General features: G+C 39.8%; 1 protein-coding gene across 1 annotated transcript in view; it reads left to right on the top strand.

Moving 5' to 3' along the window:
• The window catches only part of TSG101 (tumor susceptibility 101), a 179,253-nt gene that overhangs the window by 9,298 nt on the left and 147,621 nt on the right, over nucleotides 1–22,334 (top strand). The window lies entirely within an intron of this gene.

Below are 22,334 nucleotides of genomic sequence, written 5' to 3'. Positions count from 1 at the left end.
CATTGAAATATGTATGTGAAATGTTGTTTATTTTGTAATGTGCATTGATTAATGCTGCTATGTCTTTTATATAAAAGTGTATCTAAATATTTGTATATAGTTTTGACATATTTTTGTTTTTGTGTGGGTGTTTTCCAACTGCCTATGGTAGAATTTAACCATTTGAGTCAACAGCTGACCATGGAATTGTTGTGTGATCAAGTTACATTGATGCTGTAGAACCTGACCGTTATTGCAATAGCACACCCAGAATGCTTTTCAACAAACGTCACAGCCGTTCAGCATATGAGGTTTGGTTATGCTGCGGCAGGCTTATAGGACAGAAGATATTGTAAAGTGATCATTTGATGATAGGTTTCTCTGTGCCACCTAAATCAGATTTTTTCTTTTTGGCAGAGTTTTAAAAACAAAAAACAAACAGATGTTCATATATGAAACTACTTTTTACATTTGTTTTATTGTTTGTGGATAGCTAAGTCTTTGGGAAATAGCCAAACAAACAACATAAATAGTTCAGCATTAAATGTGCACATTCATGTCTTTCCAGTGTTTTTAAACCGCAAATGCTTGAATTTTTTGTTTGGAAAAAAAATCTAAATATGTTAATTGCTGCTTGTTAATGCGAGTGATCATTATTATTTTGTGCTTTTTTAACATATGGATGAGAAAAGCAGGATTGAAGCAAGGATTGTGAATTTATAGAATACAAGAAACGTGATACTCCTAATTTAGAATGTATCACAAAGTATTGGTGCCATACTGTTCATTAGCAGCATTATTTTATTATTAGTGATTTATTAGCAGGAAGTGCATCTTATTTCTTGGGAACTCCTAACACCAGTGCTACTGTGGGTTCTGTAAAGACTTTACCTTAGTAGTTGCGTCTATATTTCAACTAATACTTTTTGAAGCTTCAAGTCCCCCTTTGTAATTGAAAGTAATTGATACTAACATTTTTATGTAATATTTCAAATAAACACAATAGATTATATTTATTTTATCACTTTTCTTCCGTTATCATTGATATCCGCATCTATACTATAATTGCATCCAGGTGAATCCCGAAAATGTCAGGGTGGTGGGTGGATTCTTTCACCACCCTGCCATTTTCTGAATCGCTGCATCCACCGGGAGCAAACGGAGCATTACAATAGCAACAATTAATCGTCCACATTAAAGTATTTAAAACAAAAAACAAAAACAAACTAACCGCCTGCATCAAGTATTAAAAACAAACAAAAAAAAAACACACACACACACACACGAAATATAACAAAAAAAATCCTACACAAAGTATTAACTCCTAAACCGCAAAATGCCTATATCACAGTAAACCTATTTACCATATTAAACCCTAAAACCCTACATCAAAATAAACCTATTTAACTTATTAACCCTTTAAACCGCAAAAACCCACAACACAAATAGCTATTTAAATAACGAAGTACAGTACCCTAACCTTACGCCCCCCCCACCTAAACTAATACATTCTAAAGTTACAAAAAAAAAAAAAAATATTACAAAAAATAAAAAAAATCAAATTACCAAATTTAACTAAATTAAACCTAATCCCTATGAAAGAAAAAAAACCCAAATAAAAATACCCACTACTCTAATAATAAACTACCTTAAAAGGGCTTTTTGCAGTGCATTGCCCCAAGATAATCAGCTCTTTTACAAAAAATATACAAAGTCCCACCTAACATTAAACCCCCCCACCCCCCAAAATAAAAGAACCTAACACTAAAAAACCTAAACTACCCATTGCCCTGAAAAGGGCATTTGTTTGGGCATTGCGCTTAAAAGGGCATTTAGCTCTTTTTCAGCCCAGCCCTAATCTAAATAAAATAAATTCCCCCCCCCCAAAAAAAAAACCCCTTAAAAAATCCTAAGTCTAACCCCCGGGTTGGTACTCACGGTTCCTGAAGTCCGGCGGAGAAGGTCCTGTTCCAGGCGGTGACGTCTTCTTCCAAGCGCAACCTCTTCTTCCAGGAACATCCTGCGCGGAGCTGAAGACTGGTGACCACGGAGCCATGGAGTGTGGACGATCCTCTTCGTACGATCTCCGCCATACACTGAATAGTGAATTCAAGGTACGCGATTAAAGATTGCGTCCCTTGAATTCCTATTGGCTGATTTGATTCTTCCAATTCAAATCAGCCAATAGGATGAAAGCTACTCAAATCCTATTGGCTATTTAAATTAGCCAATAGCATGAGAGCAAGTGAAATTCTATTGGCTGATTTGAATGGCCAATAAAATTTACCTTGCTCTCATCCTATTGGCTAATTTAAACAGCCAATAAGATTTGAGTAGCTTTCATCCTATTGGCTGATTTGAATTGGAAGAATCAAATCAGCCAATAGGAATTCAAGGGACGCCATCTTTAATCGCGTACCTTGAATTCACTATTGTGTACGGCGGAGATCGTACGAAGAGGATCCTCCACGCTCCATGGCTCTGCGGTCGCCAGTCTTCAGATCTAGAGTCGCCAGTCTTCAGCTCCACTCCGCGCAGGATGTTCCTGGAAGAAAAAGAGATTGGCTTGGAAGAAGACTTCACCGCCTGGAACAGGACCTTCACCGCCTGACTTCAGGAACCGTAAGTACCAACCTGGGGGATAGATTTAGGATTTTTTAAGGTTTTTTGGGGGGGGATTTGTTTTATTTAGATTAGGGATGGGCAGAAAAAGAGCTAAGTGCTCTTTTAAGCGCAATGCCCAAACAAATGCCCTTTTCAGGGCAATGGGTAGTTTAGGTTTTTTAGTGTTAGGTTCTTTTATTTTGTATATATTTTTTTTTTATAAAAGAGCTCATTATCTTGTGGCAATGCCCTGCAAAAAGCCCTTTAAAGGGCTACTGGTAGTTTATTCTTAGAGTAGGGGGTGTTTTATTTTGGGGGGTCTTTTTTATTTTCATAGGGATTAGGTTTAATTGTGTTAAATTTTGGTAATTTTGATTTTTTTATTTTCTGTAATGTTAGCCTTTTTTATTTTTGTAAACTTACGGCCAGATTACGAGTTTTGCGTTAGAAGCTATGCGGTGCTAACGAGCAGTTTTCTCTCACCGCTCACTTACCTGCAGAGCTGGTATTACAGGTTTTTACAAACCCGGCGTTAAAAGGCAAGAAGTGAGCGTAGAGCAAAATTGTGCTCCATACCGCACTCCAATACCAGCGCTGCTTAAGTCAGCGGTGAGCTGGTCGTACGTGCTCGTGCACGATTTCCCAATAGGTATCAACGGGGAGAGCCGGCTGAGAAAAAGTCTAACACCTGCAAAAAAGCAGCGTAAAACTCAGTAACGCAGCCCAATTGATTCCTATGGGGAAATAAAAGTTATGTTTACACCTAACACCCTAACATGAACCCCGAGTCTAAACACCCCTAATCTTACAGTTATTAAGCCCTAATCTGCCGCCCCCGACATCATCGCCACCTACATTATATTTATTAACCCCTAATCTACCGCTCCGGACATCGCCAACACCTACATTATATTTATTAACTTCGGCCCGGTTGGATCAAGACTTCTGCCGCTTCCTTGAGGATGGATGGTCCGGTCTTCAGAACTGTAAGTCGACCTACAGGGGGTTAGTGTTAGGTTTTTTTAAGGGTGTATTGGGTGGGTTTATTTTTTAGGTTAGGGATTTGGGCTGCAATAGAGCTAAATGCCCTTTTAAGGGCAATGCCCATTCAAATGCCCTTTTCAGGGCAATGGGGAGCTTAGTTTTTTTTAGTTAGTATTTTATTTGGGCGGTTGGTTGTATGGGTGGTGGGTTTTACTGTTGGGGGTTGTTTGTATTTTGTTTTTTTCACAGGAAAAAGAGCTGATTACTTTGGGGCAATGCCCCGCAAAAGGCCCTTTTAAGGGCTATTGATAGTTTAGGCTAGGGTTTTTTATTTTATTTTGGGGGGGCTTTTTTATTTTTATAGGGCTATTAGATTAGGTGTAATTAGTTTAAAAGATCTGTAATTTGTTTTTTTATTTTCTGTAATTTAGTGGGTTTTTTTTTGTACTTTAGCTAATTGCATTTATTTGTTTTTAATTTAGTTAGTTTATTTAATTGTAGTGTTAGTGTAACTTAGATTAGGTTTTATTTTACAGGTACTTTTGTATTTATTTTAGCTAGGTAGTTATTAAATAGTTAATAACTATTTAATAACTATTGTACCTAGTTAAAATAAATATAAACTTGCCTGTAAAATAAAAATAAACCCTAAGCTAGCTACAATGTAACTATTAGTTATATTGTAGCTATTTTAGGGTTTATTTTATAGGTAGGTATTTAGTTTTAAATAGGAATTACAGTATTTAGGTAAGGATAGAAATTTTATCTAGATTTATTTAAATTATATTTAAGTTAGGGGGTGTTAGGGTTATACTTAGGTTTTGGGGTTGATAAATGTAATATAGTGGCGGCGACGTTGGGGGCAGCAGATTCGGGGTTAATAAGTGTAGGTAGGTTGCGGCGACATTGGGAGCGGCAGATTAGGGGTTAATAAATATAATGTAGGTGTTGGTGATGTTGGGGGCAGCAGATTAGGGTTTAATAAATTTAATGTAGGTGTCGGCGATGTTGGGGGCAGCAGATTAGGGGTTAATAAGAATAATGTAGGTGGCGGTGATGTTAGGGGCGGCAGATTAGGGTTTAATAATATTTAACTAGTGTTTGCGAGGCGGGAGTGCGGCGGTTTAGGGGTTAATATGTTTATTATAGTGGCGGCGATGTCTGGAGCGGCAGATTAGGGGTTAAAAATGTTATGATAGTGTTTGCGATGCGGGAGGGCCTCGGTTTAGGGGTTAATAGGTAGTTTATGGGTGTTAGTGTACTTTTTAGCACTTTAGTTATGAGTTTTATGCTACGGAGTTGTACTGTAAAACTCATAACTACTGACTTTAGAATGCATTAGGAATCTTGGAGGTAGAGGGTGTACCGCTCACTTTTTGGCCTCCCAGGACAGACTCGTAATACCGGCGCTATGGAAGTCCCATAGAAAAAAGGGTTTACGTAAGTCGTTTTGCTGTAAGGCCAAAGAAGTGTGCGGTGCCCCTAAACCTGCAAGACTCGTAATAGCAGCGGTAGGGAAAAAGCAGTGTTCGGACCGGTTAACGCTGCTTTTTCAGCTTAACGCAAAACTCGTAATCTAGCTGTTAGTTTCTTTTTTTTTTTTTTTTTTTGTAACTTTAGAATGTATTAGTTTTAATTAATGTGGATTTATTTAATGGGCTGTTTAGGGGGTGTTAGGTTAGGCGTTCATTACAATTATAGTATTGCTACACCTGTAGCTTAAATATTTATATAAAAGAAGAGTTACAAAATACGTTGTTTCTACATCTGTAGTTTAAAAAATAATTAGACTGCCCTCTGGGCAGGCTTATCGTCTAGTCTAATTATAATTACATTTCAAAGTTTATCTATTTGTAAATTGTGCAGCCATATGTGACATTATCTCTTCTGTTTCCTATACTCATTCTGGAAGTTTGTATTTACAAACCCAGTAAAATATAAAGATGTTACTTTAGTCTTAAAATGATCTATAATGGTTGTGAAGAATTCAAAGAAAGCAAAAAATCCTTTTTTTATTTTAAGAGAAAATCATTATTTTCTATGTGCTGATTTTGGACCACTACATTTATTGATCAGTGTTTTTGCTGAAAGTTTTTCATTGGTTACTGGAAACGTTTGCTTTACTCTTTGTCATAGTGATTAGTGAAATTAGCTGCATTTTTCTGTAAGCTGGAGCTTTCCAGGGAAACGGGACAGGTCAGAACATTATTAATCTTAGTTTATTTTATTCTTTAAACGTTTTCTTAGGTCATGGATTATTTATACTTCTAGTATTATTAGCTTTATTCATTTTGCACTTAAGTTACCTTATTGTAATTCTAGGAGTGTCACATAAATTCTAACAAGTTATGGGTGTCACAAAACCAAATTTGACAACTGCTCTAGGTTAGTTGATATTGAGCTATGTCCCTGTAAGTAAAGAATGTTATGTATAATGTGCTGTAGTCTGTACAGCGCTACTTCCTGCTGCACACCATGGGTGATGTCGCCAGCAAGGATACCAGTGGGATTAGGGACTCACAAGACAAGTTGTCTCCATAAGACAATAATGTGTCGCAAGTTTCAGTATTTCTAAGCCGTGTTTGCTGCGAGGGAAAAGTGGTTTCTTGTTTCAGCACTAACATTGGGATTTACCGGCTCCAATAAGCAGTTATTATGATTGTTTTTCATATGTCACTGCAGAAATATCCTCAACAGGCCTAACTTATCTTATTGCGCTTTGCAGAAATTGCGTTTTTTTAAAAATGTAATGTTTTGGCAATCCTGCATCAAACAAGTCTATTAGCAGAATTTTTCCAATATATATATATATATATATATATATATATATATATATATATATATATATATATATATATATATATATATATACGTATAAACACATAAGTACACATGTATACGTGTGTGTGTGATATATATATTATACACACTACCACCAAAGATTACGTCTCACTGAAGGCTCAGATGATGGTTAGCATTTCTTAGCAATAAAGTATACTGTTAACATAACTTTTATATGCACTGGGAAACCCCAAAAATTGTGTTGCGCTCTTTTTTTTTTGCGGTGGTCTGGAACCAAACCCACAATATGTCAGAGCTATACCTGTACAGTGTAGAGTCCACAAAGAAAGTTGTCTTCAATATTGTACGTTGTTAAATGTATTGTAAGTATTTTTATGGATGGAACCGTTTAGAGAATATCAATGGTCCTTAGCTTTTTCCTTTTTGTGACATTAATGAGGTCATTTCCACATTCATGTTGGTTTTTGTATATTTGGGTAACAACCTAGAACTACTATACTGTTACAAATGAAAGACTGAACTAAGCAATGTAGACAGTAAAGCTTAAGTTGTCATAGATTCTCAAAACATTGAACAACCTAGGTTCAATAAGACTGCCCATATTTCTTATAAAGTGCAAGCTTAGTTACAGGATACCCTTATTCTTATCCCAGGCAAGTGCTTCAGCAAACTTAGGTGTGAACCTACTACTCTTCAGCTTAGCATCATGACCACTATTCTGGTGTTCCCTTATTATACATCGTTTCATATCACCTTTCTCCATTCTCTACTCTAAGCTATATATATATTTAGGTCGTCAAGTCTTTCTTTGAAGTTTTATTTTTTAGGCCATTTTGGTAATCCTCCTGTGAGTAGATTCCAGTTTTTGTATATCTCCTTGTAGATAGTCCTCATCTTGAGCATTGCATACAGTTCCGGAAGCCATAACTAGTGATCTGTAAAGTGACATATAACAACAACCAATAGAATATTTTCTCTGTTGGACCTAGTTCTGTGTGATACCCTCATCTGAGATGTGACACTTAGAGGGTGACACAATACCTTGGTTGAGAATCAGCAGAGTGCACCCTAGGAAGAGATCTTGCATTTCTTGTGTAGAGTGCAGGCTTACAGTAGCCTGGAGGTTTTTTGTATTCTTATCTTGGTAAATCATTACTCATTAAGTTTTTAAAAGAGGCAAATATATATTTTATATTAATATAAAAGTCAGCTTGTTGTTCATATGAAGAAAAACATGCTGTGTGGGTCCTGATTTGGAAAGGTTACATTTATAGTCTTTCTTACCTGTTATTTATAGGATTGCGCAGTATCGTTAAACTATATTTTTATGTTTTTTTCTAGAAAATTATTTCAAATGGAAAAAGAGAAGTTTTCAATACCTTTTCTAATTTCTATAAGGTGGCACTTTTATCAGTATTCTAATGAAAGAGCAGGTTGCTTAAATGGATATAGCAATGCAAAAATAAAATGCTTAAAGGACCAGTCAACACAGTAGATGTGCATAATCAACAAAGTCAAGATAACAAGACAATGAAATAGCACTTAGTCTGAACTTTAAATGAGTAGTAGATTTTTTTTCTGACAATTTTAAAAGTTATGTCTCTTTCCACTCCCCCTGTACCATGTGACAGCCATCAGCCAATAGCAAATGCATACACACTTATTCTTGCACATGCTCAGTAGGAGCTGGTGACTCAAAAAGAATAAATATAAAAAGACTGTGCACATTTAGTTAATGGAAGTAAATTGGAAAGTTGTTTAAAATGGCATGCTCTATCTGAGTAATGAAAGTTTAATTTTGATTGAGTGTCCCTTTAAAGGGACATGAAACCCAAATTTCTTCTGTTAAGTGTGATCAGTCCACGGGTCATCATTACTTGTGGGATATTAACTGCTCCCCTACAGGAAGTGCAAGAGGATTCACCCAGCAGAGTTGCTATATAGCTCCTCCCCTCTACGTCACCCCCAGTCATTCTCTTGCACCCAACGACTAGATAGGATGTGTGAGAGGACTATGGTGATATATTTAGTTTTTATATCTTCAATCAAAAGTTTGTTATTTTATAATAGCACCGGAGTGTGTTATTCCTTCTCTGGTAGAATTTGAAGAAGAATCTACCTGAGTTTTTCTATGATTTTAGCCGGAGTAGTTAAGATCATATTGCTGTTTCTCGGCCATCTGAGGAGTGAGGTAAACTTCAGATCAGGGGACAGCAGGCAGATTAATCTGCAAAGAGGTATGTAGCAGTTTATTATTTTCTGACATGGAATTGATGAGAAAATCCTGCCATACCGTTATAATGTAAACTCAGCCTTGAATGCAGTAGATGTAGCTGATATCAGGCTGTCATGTATGTATATTTTACACTTCAGTTTTCTGGGAAATGGTACTTCTCTGGCTTTTAAACTGTATACATAGTCTTAACCTATTTTGCAGGGACTTGCAATAGGTTTTAAATGACAATTAATTATTGAGGTAAAATGTTTTTTTGCTGGCATGTAAAAACGTTTTTTTCTCTGAGGTACGGGGTGAAAAAATGTTTTGGGCACTTTTTTTCCACTTGGCAATAGTTTTGATTTAAATTAGAGCAGTTCACTGATCTCTCTCACTGTTATGTGTGTGGGGGAGGGGCCATTTTGGTGCTCACTATGCATCAGAAAAACTCAGTCAGAGGTTCATTTTCTTCCTGCATGATCCGGTTCATCTCTACAGAGTTCAGGGATCTCAAGAGTCTTTTTTGAGGGAAGTAATCATACAGCAGAGCTGTGCTGATTGTATTGACTGTGATATAAAAAACGTTTATTTGTGTATTTTTTTTCTGCTGCCTGGGTTAGTTATCATTTGCTGAGGGGAACAATCCTTTGCTAAAACTGTATATTCTGACAAAGATTGATGCTATAACTTAATTATTTTATCTGTTATAATATTTTTCTGTGCTTCTTAAAGGCACAGTTCGTTTTCATATTATTTGTAAATTACTTTGAAAAGTATTTCCAAGTTGCTGTTTTTTTGCTAGTGTGTTAAACATGTCTGATTCAGAGGAAGATATCTGTGCTATATGTGTTAATGCCAAAGTGGAGCCCAATAGAAATTTATGTACTAAATGTATTGATGCTACTTTAAAAAATAGTCAATCTGTACAAATTGAACATATTTCACCAAACAACGAGGGGAGAGTTATGCCGACTAACTCGCCTCACGTGTCAGTACCTGCATCTCCCGCTCAGGAGGTGCGTGATATTGTAGCGCCGAGTGCATCTGGGCGGCCATTACAAATCACATTACAAGATATGGCTACTGTTATGACTGAAGTTTTGGCTAAACTACCAGAACTAAGAGGTAAACGTGATCACTCTGGGATGAGAACAGAGTGCGCTGATAATGCAAGGGCCATGTCTGATACTGCGTCACAGTTTGCAGAACATGAAGACGGAGAGCTTCATTCTGTGGGTGACGGTTCTGATCCAAATAAACTGGACTCAGACATTTCAAATTTTAAATTTAAGATTGAGAACCTCCGTGTGTTACTAGGGGAGGTATTAGCGGCTCTGAATGATTGTAACACAGTTGCAATCCCAGAAAAAATGTGTAGGTTGGATAAATATTTTGCGGTACCGACGAGTACTGATGTTTTTCCTATACCTAAGAGACTTACTGACATTGTTACTAAGGAGTGGGATAGACCCGGTGTGCCTTTCTCACCCCCTCCTATATTCAGAAAAATGTTTCCAATAGACGCCGCCACACGGGACTTATGGCAAATGGTCCCTAAGGTGGAGGGAGCAGTTTCTACTTTAGCTAAGCGTACCACTATCCCAGTGGAGGATAGCTGTGCTTTTTCAGATCCAATGGATAAAAAATTAGAGGGTTACCTTAAGAAAATGTTTGTTCAACAAGGGTTTATATTGCAACCTCTTGCATGTATTGCGCCTGTCACGGCTGCAGCAGCATTTTGGTTTGAGTCTCTGGAAGAGACACTTCAATCATTCACACTAGATGACATCACACACAAACTTAAATTCCTTAAGTTAGCTAATTCATTTATTTCAGATGCCGTAGTACATTTAACTAAACTTGCGGCTAAAAATTCAGGATTCGCCATTCAGGCACGCAGAGCTCTGTGGCTAAAATCCTGGTCAGCTGATGTTACGTCTAAATCTAAATTGCTTAATATTCCTTTCAAAGGGCAGACCTTATTCGGGCCCGGCTTGAAAGAGATTATTGATGACATTACAGGAGGTAAAGGTCATGCCCTGCCTCAGGACAAGGCCAAAGCCAAGGCTAGACAGTCCAATTTTCGTTCCTTTCGTAATTTCAAAGCAGGAGCAGCATCAACTTCCTCTGCACCAAAACAGGAAGGAGCTGTTGCTCGCTACAGACAAGGCTGGAAACCTAACCAGTCCTGGAACAGGGGCAAACAGGCCAGAAAACCTGCTGCTGCCCCTAAGACAGCATGAATTGAGGGCCCCCGATCCGGGACCGGATCTAGTGGGGGGCAGACTTTCCCTCTTCGCCCAGGCTTGGGCAAGAGATGTTCAGGATCCCTGGGCGTTAGAGATCATATCTCAGGGATACCTTCTGGACTTCAAATCCTCTCCCCCAAGAGGGAGATTTCATCTGTCAAGGTTGTCAACAAACCTAACAAAGAAGGAAGCGTTTCTACGCTGCGTACAAGATCTTTTATTAATGGGAGTGATCCATCCAGTTCCGCGGTTGGAACAAGGACAAGGGTTTTACTCAAATCTGTTTGTAGTTCCCAAAAAAGAGGGAACTTTCAGACCAATCCTGGACTTAAAGATCCTAAACAAATTCCTAAGAGTTCCATCGTTCAAGATGGAAACTATTCGAACAATTTTGCCCATGATCCAAGAGGGTCAGTACTTGACCACAGTGGATTTAAAGGATGCTTACCTTCACATACCGATTCACAGAAGTCATTACCGGTATCTAAGGTTTGCCTTTTTAGACAGGCATTACCAGTTTGTAGCTCTTCCATTCGGACTGGCTACGGCTCCAAGAATCTTCACAAAGGTTCTGGGCACTCTTCTGGCGGTACTAAGACCGCAAGGAATTTCAGTAGCTCCGTACTTAGACGACATACTGATACAAGCTTCAATCTTTCAAACTGCCAAATCTCATACAGAGATAGTACTGGCATTTCTAGGGTCGCATGGATGGAAAGTGAACGAAGAGAAAAGTTCTCTCTTTCCACTCACAAGAGTTCCCTTCCTGGGGACTCTGATAGATTCTGTAGAAATGAAGATTTACCTGACAGAGGACAGGTTAACAAAACTTCAAAATGCATGCCGTGTCCTTCATTCCATTCAAGAGACCAGAAATTCTCTTCTATGGTGGCTTTATCGGCCACATCTGTCCAGGGGAATGCCATTCAGCAGGCCAGACTGGTCAATTGTAACAACAGACGCCAGCCTACTAGGTTGGGGCGCTGTCTGGAATTCTCTGAAGGCTCAGGGACTATGGAATCAGGAGGAGAGTCTTCTTCCAATAAACATTCTGGAATTGAGAGCAGTCCTCAATGCTCTTCTGGCTTGGCCCCAGTTAGCAACTCGGGGGTTCATCAGGTTCCAGTCGGACAACATCACGACTGTAGCTTATATCAACCATCAGGGAGGGACAAGAAGCTCCCTAGCAATGATGGAAGTATCGAAGATAATTCGCTGGGCAGAGTCTCACTCTTGCCACCTGTCTGCAATCCACATCCCGGGAGTGGAGAACTGGGAGGCGGATTTCTTAAGTCGTCAGACTTTTCATCCGGGGGAGTGGGAACTTCATCCAGAGGTCTTTGCCCAAATACTTCGACGTTGGGGCAAACCAGAGATAGATCTCATGGCGTCTCGACAGAACGCCAAGCTTCCGCGCTACGGGTCCAGATCCAGGGATCCGGGAGCGGTCCTGATAGATGCCTTGACAGCACCATGGACCTTCAGGATGGCTCATGTGTTTCCACCTTTCCCGATGCTTCCTCGATTGATTGCCAGAATCAAACAGGAGAAAGCATCAGTGATTCTAATAGCGCCTGCATGGCCACGCAGGACTTGGTATACAGATCTGGTGGACATGTCATTCTGTCCACCTTGGTCGTTACCTCTGAAACAGGACCTTCTGATTCAGGGTCCTTTCAAACATCAAAATCTAACTTCTCTGAAGCTGACTGCTTGGAAATTGAACGCTTGATCTTATCAAAGCGTGGTTTTTCTGAGTCAGTTATTGATACCTTAATACAGGCTAGGAAGCCTGTTACCAGAAAGATTTACCATAAAATATGGCGTAAATACCTATATTGGTGCGAATCCAAAGGTTACTCTTGGAGTAAGGTTAGGATTCCTAGGATATTGTCTTTTCTACAAGAAGGTTTAGAAAAGGGGTTATCAGCTAGTTCCTTAAAGGGACAGATCTCAGCTCTGTCCATTCTGTTACACAAGCGTCTGTCAGAAGTTCCAGACGTTCAGGCTTTTTGTCAGGCTTTGGCCAGGATTAAACCTGTGTTTAAAGCTGTGGCTCCACCATGGAGTTTAAACCTTGTTCTTAACGTTTTACAGGGTGTTCCGTTTGAACCCCTTCATTCCATTGATATAAAGTTGTTATCTTGGAAAGTTCTATTTTTAATGGCTATTTCCTCGGCTCGAAGAGTCTCTGAGTTATCAGCCTTACATTGTGATTCTCCTTATTTGATTTTTCACTCGGATAAGGTAGTTCTGCGTACTAAGCCTGGGTTCTTACCTAAGGTAGTCACTAACAGGAATATCAATCAGGAGATTGTTGTTCCATCCTTGTGCCCAAATCCTTCTTCGAGGAAGGAACGTCTTTTGCACAATCTGGATGTAGTTTGTGCCCTTAAATTTTATTTACAGGCAACTAAAGATTTTCGACAAACGTCTTCCCTGTTTGTCGTTTACTCTGGTCAGAGGAGAGGTCAAAAAGCTTCTGCTACCTCTCTCTCTTTTTGGCTTCGTAGCATAATTCGTTTAGCTTATGAGACTGCTGGACAGCAGCCTCCTGAAAGAATTACAGCTCATTCCACTAGAGCTGTGGCTTCCACTTGGGCCTTTAAGAATGAGGCCTCTGTTGAACAGATTTGCAAGGCTGCAACTTGGTCTTCGCTTCATACTTTTTCCAAATTTTACAAATTTGACACTTTTGCTTCCTCGGAGGCTATTTTTGGGAGAAAGGTTCTTTAGGCATGGTTCCTTCTGTATAAAGAGCCTGCCTATCCCTCCCGTCATCCGTGTACTTTTGCTTTGGTATTGGTATCCCACAAGTAATGATGACCCGTGGACTGATCACACTTAACAGAAGAAAACATAATTTATGCTTACCTGATAAATTCATTTCTTCTGTAGTGTGATCAGTCCACGGCCCGCCCTGTTTTTTAAGGCAGGTAAATATTTTTTAAATTATACTCCAGTCACCACTACACCCTTGGCTTCTCCTTTCTCGTTGGTCCTTGGTCGAATGACTGGAGGGTGACGTAGAGGGGAGGAGCTATATAGCAACTCTGCTGGGTGAATCCTCTTGCACTTCCTGTAGGGGAGCAGTTAATATCCCACAAGTAATGATGACCCGTGGACTGATCACACTACAGAAGAAAGGAATTTATCAGGTAAGCATAAATTATGTTTTTTTCTTTCATTATTTAGAAAGAGCATACAATTATAAACAACTTTCTAATTTACTTCTATTATCTATTTTGCTTCATTCTCATGATATTCTTTGCTTAAAAGCATATCTAGATATGCTTAGTAGCTACTGATTGGTAGCTGCACATAGATGCCTCCTGTGATTAGTTCACCTTGTGCATTGCTATTTCTTCATTAAAGTATATGTAAAGAATGAAGCAAATTAGGTAATATAAATAAATTGGAATATTGTTTAAAGTTGTATTCTCTACCTTAATCATGAAAGAAAATGTTTGGGTATAGTGTCCCTTTAAGTATCAGAGGCATATATTATTGCATAGTTGCTTGCAGACGTTGCCTTTAATCCCTGCAAAGAAGTAAAACAAAGTTTTACAGTTGGCTCCAGAGCAACAGTGCACTACTGGGACCTAGCTAAACAGTGAGCAGTTGTCAAGAGGCATATCTGTGTATCCACTAATCACCTGTTACATCCCAGTAATGCATTGCTGCTCCGGAGCCTACCTAGAATACCAAGAGAATTAAAGTGAAGGTCAATTTTGATGAATTAGTGCCCGGTTTTTAATAATCCTATTGAAAACAAGGGCACTTTAATTCATCAAAATTGACATTTCACTGTTTTCTTCAAAAACTTAACTTTTAATCCTGGCAGCTGCTCCAGCGATTCCCCCGGCCGTCAGAAACCTCTGCAGACATCAGAAATGACAATCCGGCTTCCTCCAATCACGGCTTCCCCCCTGGGGGAATCTTGGCCTGATGCAACGCCGTGATTGGAGGAAGCCGGATTAGTCATTTTGGACCCACGAAGACGGCTTGCAATGGGCAGAGGAAGTGCTGGAGCGGCTGCTAGGATTAAAAAGTAAGTTTTTGAAGAAAACAGTGAAATGTCAATTTTGATGAATTAAAGTGCCCTTGTTTTTAATAGGATTATTAAAAACAAGGGCACTAATTTATCAAAATTGACCTTCACTTTAAATAAATTAGATGATCAAAGTAGAATGAAATGACGCTCTTTAAATTGCATGCTTAGTCTGAACCATAAAAAGTTACATTTTGACTTAAATTATCATTTAAAGGGACATGATTCAGATAGAGCATTTAATTTTAAGCAACTTTCCAATTTACTTCTATCATGTTCTCTCGTTGAAACACATGCCTAGGTATGCTAAGGAGCAGCAATGCACTACTGAGAGCAAGCTGCTTTCAGCTATCTCCAGTGATGCATTACGTCTCCTTCAACAAAGGATGCAGAGAGAATGAAGCAAATTTGATAATGGAAATAAATTGGAAAGTTGATTAAAATATTATGCTCTATCTTACTCTAATACACGTTTGGTGATCTTGTCCCCTGCTAACCCGTTTCTGGTCACAAGTATTAACTGAAATTAATACAACATTATCTACTAACAACAAATTCGACCCAACCTTTGTATTATTCCACAAACCCATTCCTAAACTCACAAAACTTTACAAACACACATTGCTGATCCTACTAAACAGCACAAAGCAGGTTATACCTAGGCAATGGAAGTCTTCAGAGATCCCCTCAATACAAGAATGGCAAAGGCAGATTAGATCTACTTTTTCATTTGAAAAACTTCATTACCAACTCTCAGACCAAATTGATTTCTACATAGCAATGGCTGAATTACTTAAAGGGACACTCAGGTTAAATTAAGTTGTCATGATTCAGATACAGCATGTAATTTTAAACAACTTTCCAATTTACTTCCATTAAAAAAAATGTACACAGTATTTCTTCTGTTAAGTGTGATCAGTCCACGGGTCATCATTACTTCTGGGATATTAACTCCTCCCCAACAGGAAGTGCAAGAGGATTCACCCAGCAGAGCTGCATATAGCTCCTCCCCTCTACGTCACTCCCAGTCATTCTCTTGCACCCAACGACTAGATAGGAGGTGTGAGAGGACTATGGTGATTATACTTAGTTTTATATCTTCAATCAAAAGTTTGTTATTTTAAAATAGCACCGGAGTGTGTTATTACCTCTCTGGCAGAGTTTGAAGAAGAATCTACCAGAGTTTTTGCTATGATTTTAGCCGGAGTAGTTAAGATCATATTGCTGTTTCTCGGCCATCTGAGGAGAGGTAAACTTCAGATCAGGGGACAGCGGGCAGATGAATCTGCATAGAGGTATGTAGCAGCTTTTATTTTCTGACAATGGAATTGATGAGAAAATCCTGCCATACCGATATAATGTCATGTATGTATACTTTACACTTCAGTATTCTGGGGAATGGTACTTCACTAGAATTACACTGTAAGAAGTACATAAAACTGTTTATTAACTAGAAATTATGTTTAACGTTTTTGCTGGAATGTAAAATCGTTTTCATTTGCTGAGGTACTGAGTGAATAAATGTTTGGGCACCATTTTTCCACTTGGCAGTTGCTTAATCTTTTTCTGTCAGTTTCTGTTCTCTCTCACTGCTGTGTGTGAGGGGGAGGGGCCGTTTTTTGGCGCTTTTTCTATGCATCAGTTATTTCAGTCAGCAGCTCATTGTATTTCCTGCATGATCCGGTTCATCTCTACAGAACTCAGGGGTCTTCAAACTTATTTTGAGGGAGGTAATTTCTCTCAGCAGAGCTGTGAGAATTATAGTTGACTGTGATAAAAAACGTTTATTCTGTAATTGTTTCCTGCTTTCAGAATTTGTTATCTTTGCTATTGGGATTAAACCTTTGCTAAAGTTGTGTTGTTTACAAGGATTGAGGCTATAACTGTTTCAATTTATTAATTTTCAACTGTCATAGATTTTCTGTGCTTCTTAAAGGCACAGTACGTCTTTAATATTATTCTAATTGAATTGTATTCCAAGTTGCAAGTTTATTTGCTAGTGTGTTAAACATGTCTGATTCAGAGGAAGATACCTGTGTCATTTGTTGCAATGCCAAAGTGGAGCCCAATAGAAATTTATGTACTAACTGTATTGATGCTACTTTAAATAAAAGTCAATCTGTACAAATTGAACAAATTTCACCAAACAACGAGGGGAGAGTTATGCCGACTAACTCGCCTCACGTGCCAGTACCTGCATCTCCCGCTCGGGAGGTGCGTGATATTGTAGCGCCGAGTACATCTGGCCGGCCATTACAAATCACATTACAGGATATGGCTTCTGTTATGACTGAAGTTTTGGCTAAATTACCAGAACTAAGAGGTAAGCGTGATCACTCTGGGGTGAGAACAGAGTGCGCTGATAATATTAGGGCCATGTCAGACACTGCGTCACAGGTTGCAGAACATGAGGACGGAGAACTTCATTCTGTGGGTGACGGTTCTGATCCAAACAGACTGGATTCAGATATTTCAAATTTTAAATTTAAACTGGAAAACCTCCGTGTATTACTAGGGAGGTGTTAGCGGCTCTGAATGATTGTAACACAGTTGCAATACCAGAGAAAATGTGTAGGTTGGATAAATATTTTGCGGTACCGACGAGTACTGACGTTTTTCCTATACCTAAGAGACTTACTGAAATTGTTACTAAGGAGTGGGATAGACCAGGTGTGCCATTCTCACCCCCTCCGATATTTAGAAAAATGTTTCCAATAGACGCCACCACACGGGACTTATGGCAAACGGTCCCTAAGGTGGAGGGAGCAGTTTCTACTTTAGCTAAGCGTACCACTATCCCGGTGGAGGATAGCTGTGCTTTTTCAGATCCAATGGATAAAAAATTAGAGGGTTACCTTAAGAAAATGTTTGTTCAACAAGGTTTTATATTGCAACCCCTTGCATGCATTGCGCCGATCACGGCTGCAGCGGCGTTCTGGATTGAGTCTCTGGAAGAGAACATTAGTTCAGCTACTCTGGACGACATTACGGACAGGCTTAGAGTCCTTAAACTAGCTAATTCATTCATTTCAGAGGCCGTAGTACATCTAACTAAACTTACGGCGAAGAATTCAGGATTCGCCATTCAGGCACGCAGGGCGCTGTGGCTAAAATCCTGGTCAGCTGATGTTACTTCTAAGTCTAAATTGCTTAATATACCTTTCAAAGGGCAGACCTTATTCGGGCCCGGGTTGAAAGAGATTATCGCTGACATTACAGGAGGTAAAGGCCATGCCCTGCCTCAGGACAAAGCCAAAGCTAAGACTAGACAGTCTAATTTTCGTTCCTTTCGTAATTTCAAAGCAGGAGCAGCATCAACTTCCTCTGCACCAAAACAGGAAGGAGCTGTTGCTCGCTACAGACAAGGCTGGAAACCTAACCAGTCCTGGAACAAGGGCAAGCAGACCAGGAAACCTGCTGCTGCCCCTAAAACAGCATGAATTGAGGGCCCCCGATCCGGGATCGGATCTAGTGGGGGGCAGACTTTCTCTCTTCGCCCAGGCTTGGGCAAGAGATGTCCAGGATCCCTGGGCACTAGAAATAATATCTCAGGGATACCTTCTGGACTTCAAATACTCTCCTCCAGGAGAGAGATTTTCATCTGTCAAGGTTGTCAACAATCCAGACAAAGAAAGAGGCGTTTCTACGCTGCGTACAAGAGCTCTTGTTAATGGGAGTAATCCATCCAGTTCCACGATCGGAACAGGGACAGGGGTTTTACTCAAATCTGTTTGTGGTTCCCAAAAAAGAGGGAACTTTCAGACCAATCCTGGACTTAAAGATCCTAAACAAATTCTTAAGAGTTCCATCGTTCAAGATGGAGACTATTCGGACAATTTTACCTATGATCCAAGAGGGTCAGTACATGACCACTGTAGATTTAAAGGATGCTTACCTTCACATACCGATTCACAAAGATCATTACCGGTACCTAAGGTTTGCCTTCCTAGACAGGCATTACCAGTTTGTGGCTCTTCCATTCGGATTGGCTACAGCTCCAAGAATCTTCACAAAGGTTCTGGGTGCTCTTCTGGCGGTACTAAGACCGCGGGGAATCTCGGTAGCTCCATACCTAGACGACATTCTGATTCAAGCTTCAAGCTTTCAAACTGCCAAGTCTCATACAGAGTTAGTACTGGCATTTCTAAGGTCTCATGGATGGAAGGTGAACGAAAAGAAAAGTTCACTCGTTCCACTCACAAGAGTTCCCTTACTGGGGACTCTTATAGATTCTGTAAAAATGAAGATTTACCTGACAGAGGACAGGTTAACAAGACTTCAATGTGCTTGCCGCACCCTTCATTCCATTCAACACCCGTCAGTGGCTCAATGCATGGAGGTAATCGGCTTAATGGTAGCGGCAATGGACATAGTACCCTTTGCACGCCTACACCTCAGACCACTGCAACTGTGCATGCTAAGTCAGTGGAATGGGGATTACTCAGACTTATCCCCTTCTCTGAATCTGGATCAAGAGACCAGAAATTCTCTTCTTTGGTGGCTTTCTCGGCCACATCTGTCCAGGGGGATGCCATTCAGCAGACCAGACTGGACAATTGTAACAACAGACACCAGCCTTCTAGGTTGGGGTGCCGTCTGGAATTCTCTGAAGGCTCAGGGACAATGGAGTCAGGAGGAGAGTCTCCTGCCAATAAACATTCTGGAATTGAGAGCAGTTCTCAATGCCCTCCTGGCTTGGCCCCCAGTTGACAACGCGGGGTTTCATCAGGTTTCAGTCGGACAACATCACGACTGTAGCTTACATCAACCATCAGGGAGGGACAAGAAGCTCCCTAGCTATGATGGAAGTATCAAAGATAATTCGCTGGGCAGAGTCTCACTCTTGCCATCTGTCAGCAATCCACATCCCGGGAGTGGAGAACTGGGAGGCGGATTTCTTAAGTCGTCAGACTTTTCATCCGGGGGAGTGGGAACTTCATCCGGAGGTCTTTGCCCAAATACTTCGGCGTTGGGGCAAACCAGAGATAGATCTCATGGCGTCTCGACAGAATGCCAAGCTTCCTCGTTACGGGTCCAGATCCAGGGATCCAGAAGCAGTCCTGATAGATGCCCTGACAGCACCTTGGGACTTCAGGATGGCTTACGTGTTTCCACCCTTCCCGATGCTTCCTCGATTGATTGCCAGAATCAAACAAGAGAGAGCATCAGTGATTCTAATAGCACCTGCGTGGCCACGCAGGACTTGGTATGCAGATCTGGTGGACATGTCATCCTGTCCACCTTGGTCTCTACCTCTGAAACAGGACCTTCTGATACAGGGTCCCTTCAAACATCAAAATCTAACTTCTCTGAAGCTGACTGCTTGGAAATTGAACGCTTGATTTTATCAAGACGTGGGTTTTCTGAGTCAGTTATTGATACCTTAATACAGGCTAGGAAACCTGTTACCAGAAAGATTTACCATAAGATATGGCGTAAATACCTATATTGGTGTGAATCCAAAGGTTACTCTTGGAGTAAGGTTAGGATTCCTAGGATATTGTCTTTTCTACAAGAAGGTTTAGAAAAGGGTTTATCTGCTAGTTCATTAAAGGGACAGATCTCAGCTCTGTCCATTCTGTTACACAAACGTCTGTCAGAAGTTCCTGACGTCCAGGCTTTTTGTCAGGCTTTGGCCAGGATTAAGCCTGTGTTTAATACTGTTGCTCCACCATGGAGTTTAAACCTTGTTCTTAATGTTTTACAGGGCGTTCCGTTTGAACCCCTTCATTCCATTGATATAAAGTTGTTATCTTGGAAAGTTCTATTTTTAATGGCTATTTCCTCGGCTCGAAGAGTCTCTGAGTTATCAGCCTTACATTGTGATTCTCCTTATTTGATTTTTCATTCGGATAAGGTAGTTCTGCGTACTAAACCTGGGTTCTTACCTAAGGTAGTTACTAACAGGAATATCAATCAAGAGATTGTTGTTCCTTCTTTATGCCCAAATCCTTCTTCGAAGAAGGAACGTCTACTGCACAACCTGGATGTAGTCCGTGCTCTAAAATTTTACTTACAGGCAACTAAGGAATTTCGACAAACGTCTTCTCTGTTTGTCGTTTACTCTGGGCAGAGGAGAGGTCAAAAAGCTTCTGCTACCTCTCTTTCTTTTTGGCTTCGTAGCATAATTCGTTTAGCTTATGAGACTGCTGGACAGCAGCCTCCCGAAAGGATTACAGCTCATTCTACTAGAGCTGTGGCTTCTACTTGGGCCTTTAAGAATGAGGCCTCTGTTGAACAGATTTGCAAGGCTGCAACTTGGTCTTCGCTTCATACTTTTTCCAAATTTTACAAATTTGACACTTTTGCTTCATCGGAGGCTATTTTTTGGGAGAAAGGTTCTTCAGGCAGTGGTTCCTTCTGTATAAAGAGCCTGCCTATCCCTCCCGTCATCCGTGTACTTTTGCTTTGGTATTGGTATCCCAGAAGTAATGATGACCCGTGGACTGATCACACTTAACAGAAGAAAACATAATTTATGCTTACCTGATAAATTCCTTTCTTCTGTAGTGTGATCAGTCCACGGCCCGCCCTGTTTTAAGGCAGGTAAATATTTTTTAATTTATACTCCAGTCACCACTTCACCCTTGGCTTTTCCTTTCTCGTTGGTCCTTGGTCGAATGACTGGGAGTGACGTAGAGGGGAGGAGCTATATGCAGCTCTGCTGGGTGAATCCTCTTGCACTTCCTGTTGGGGAGGAGTTAATATCCCAGAAGTAATGATGACCCGTGGACTGATCACACTACAGAAGAAAGGAATTTATCAGGTAAGCATAAATTATGTTTTTATATTTACTATTTTTGAGTCACCAGATCCTACTGAGCATGTGCAAGAATTCAAAGACTATACATATATGCATTTGTGATTGGCTGATTGCTATCACATGGTACAAGGGGAGTGGAAATATACATAACTTTGAAATTTGTTATAACAAAATCTACTACTCATTTGAAGTTCAGACTAAGTGCTATTGCATTGTCTTGTTATCTTGCATTTGTTGATTTTGCAAATCTAATGTGTTGACTGGTCCTTTAACATTCAATTATAAGAGCTATACGACTGTGTGGTATCACATTATACCCACCCCCCTCCCTTCACAACCCTAGTCTGGTATCTACATTTTGAGACCCGTTAAATGTTCCACCTGAAAGAAGATAAAATAACTCTATCGACAGGAGATATTGACTAATTCACTTTATATTATGTTACAATTTATTTCTTATTTATTATGTTCTCATAGACAACACATCAACACAGTTTTCATTATATTTCTACCTATGGACTATATTGGGAAAACATACAAAAAAGACCCAATTGTTGTGTATATATATATTGCTATCAAATATATTGTTAAGGACTGTTGAAGAGAAACTAAACATCAGTCTATTACAATGGTCTAACTTATTGAACTTCAACATATGGACATTACTATATGTAAATACTTTTAACA

Source organism: Bombina bombina, chromosome 7 (genome assembly GCF_027579735.1).
Source record: "Bombina bombina isolate aBomBom1 chromosome 7, aBomBom1.pri, whole genome shotgun sequence".
NCBI lineage: Eukaryota > Metazoa > Chordata > Amphibia > Anura > Bombinatoridae > Bombina > Bombina bombina.
This window is presented reverse-complemented; position numbering and strand designations above follow the sequence as displayed.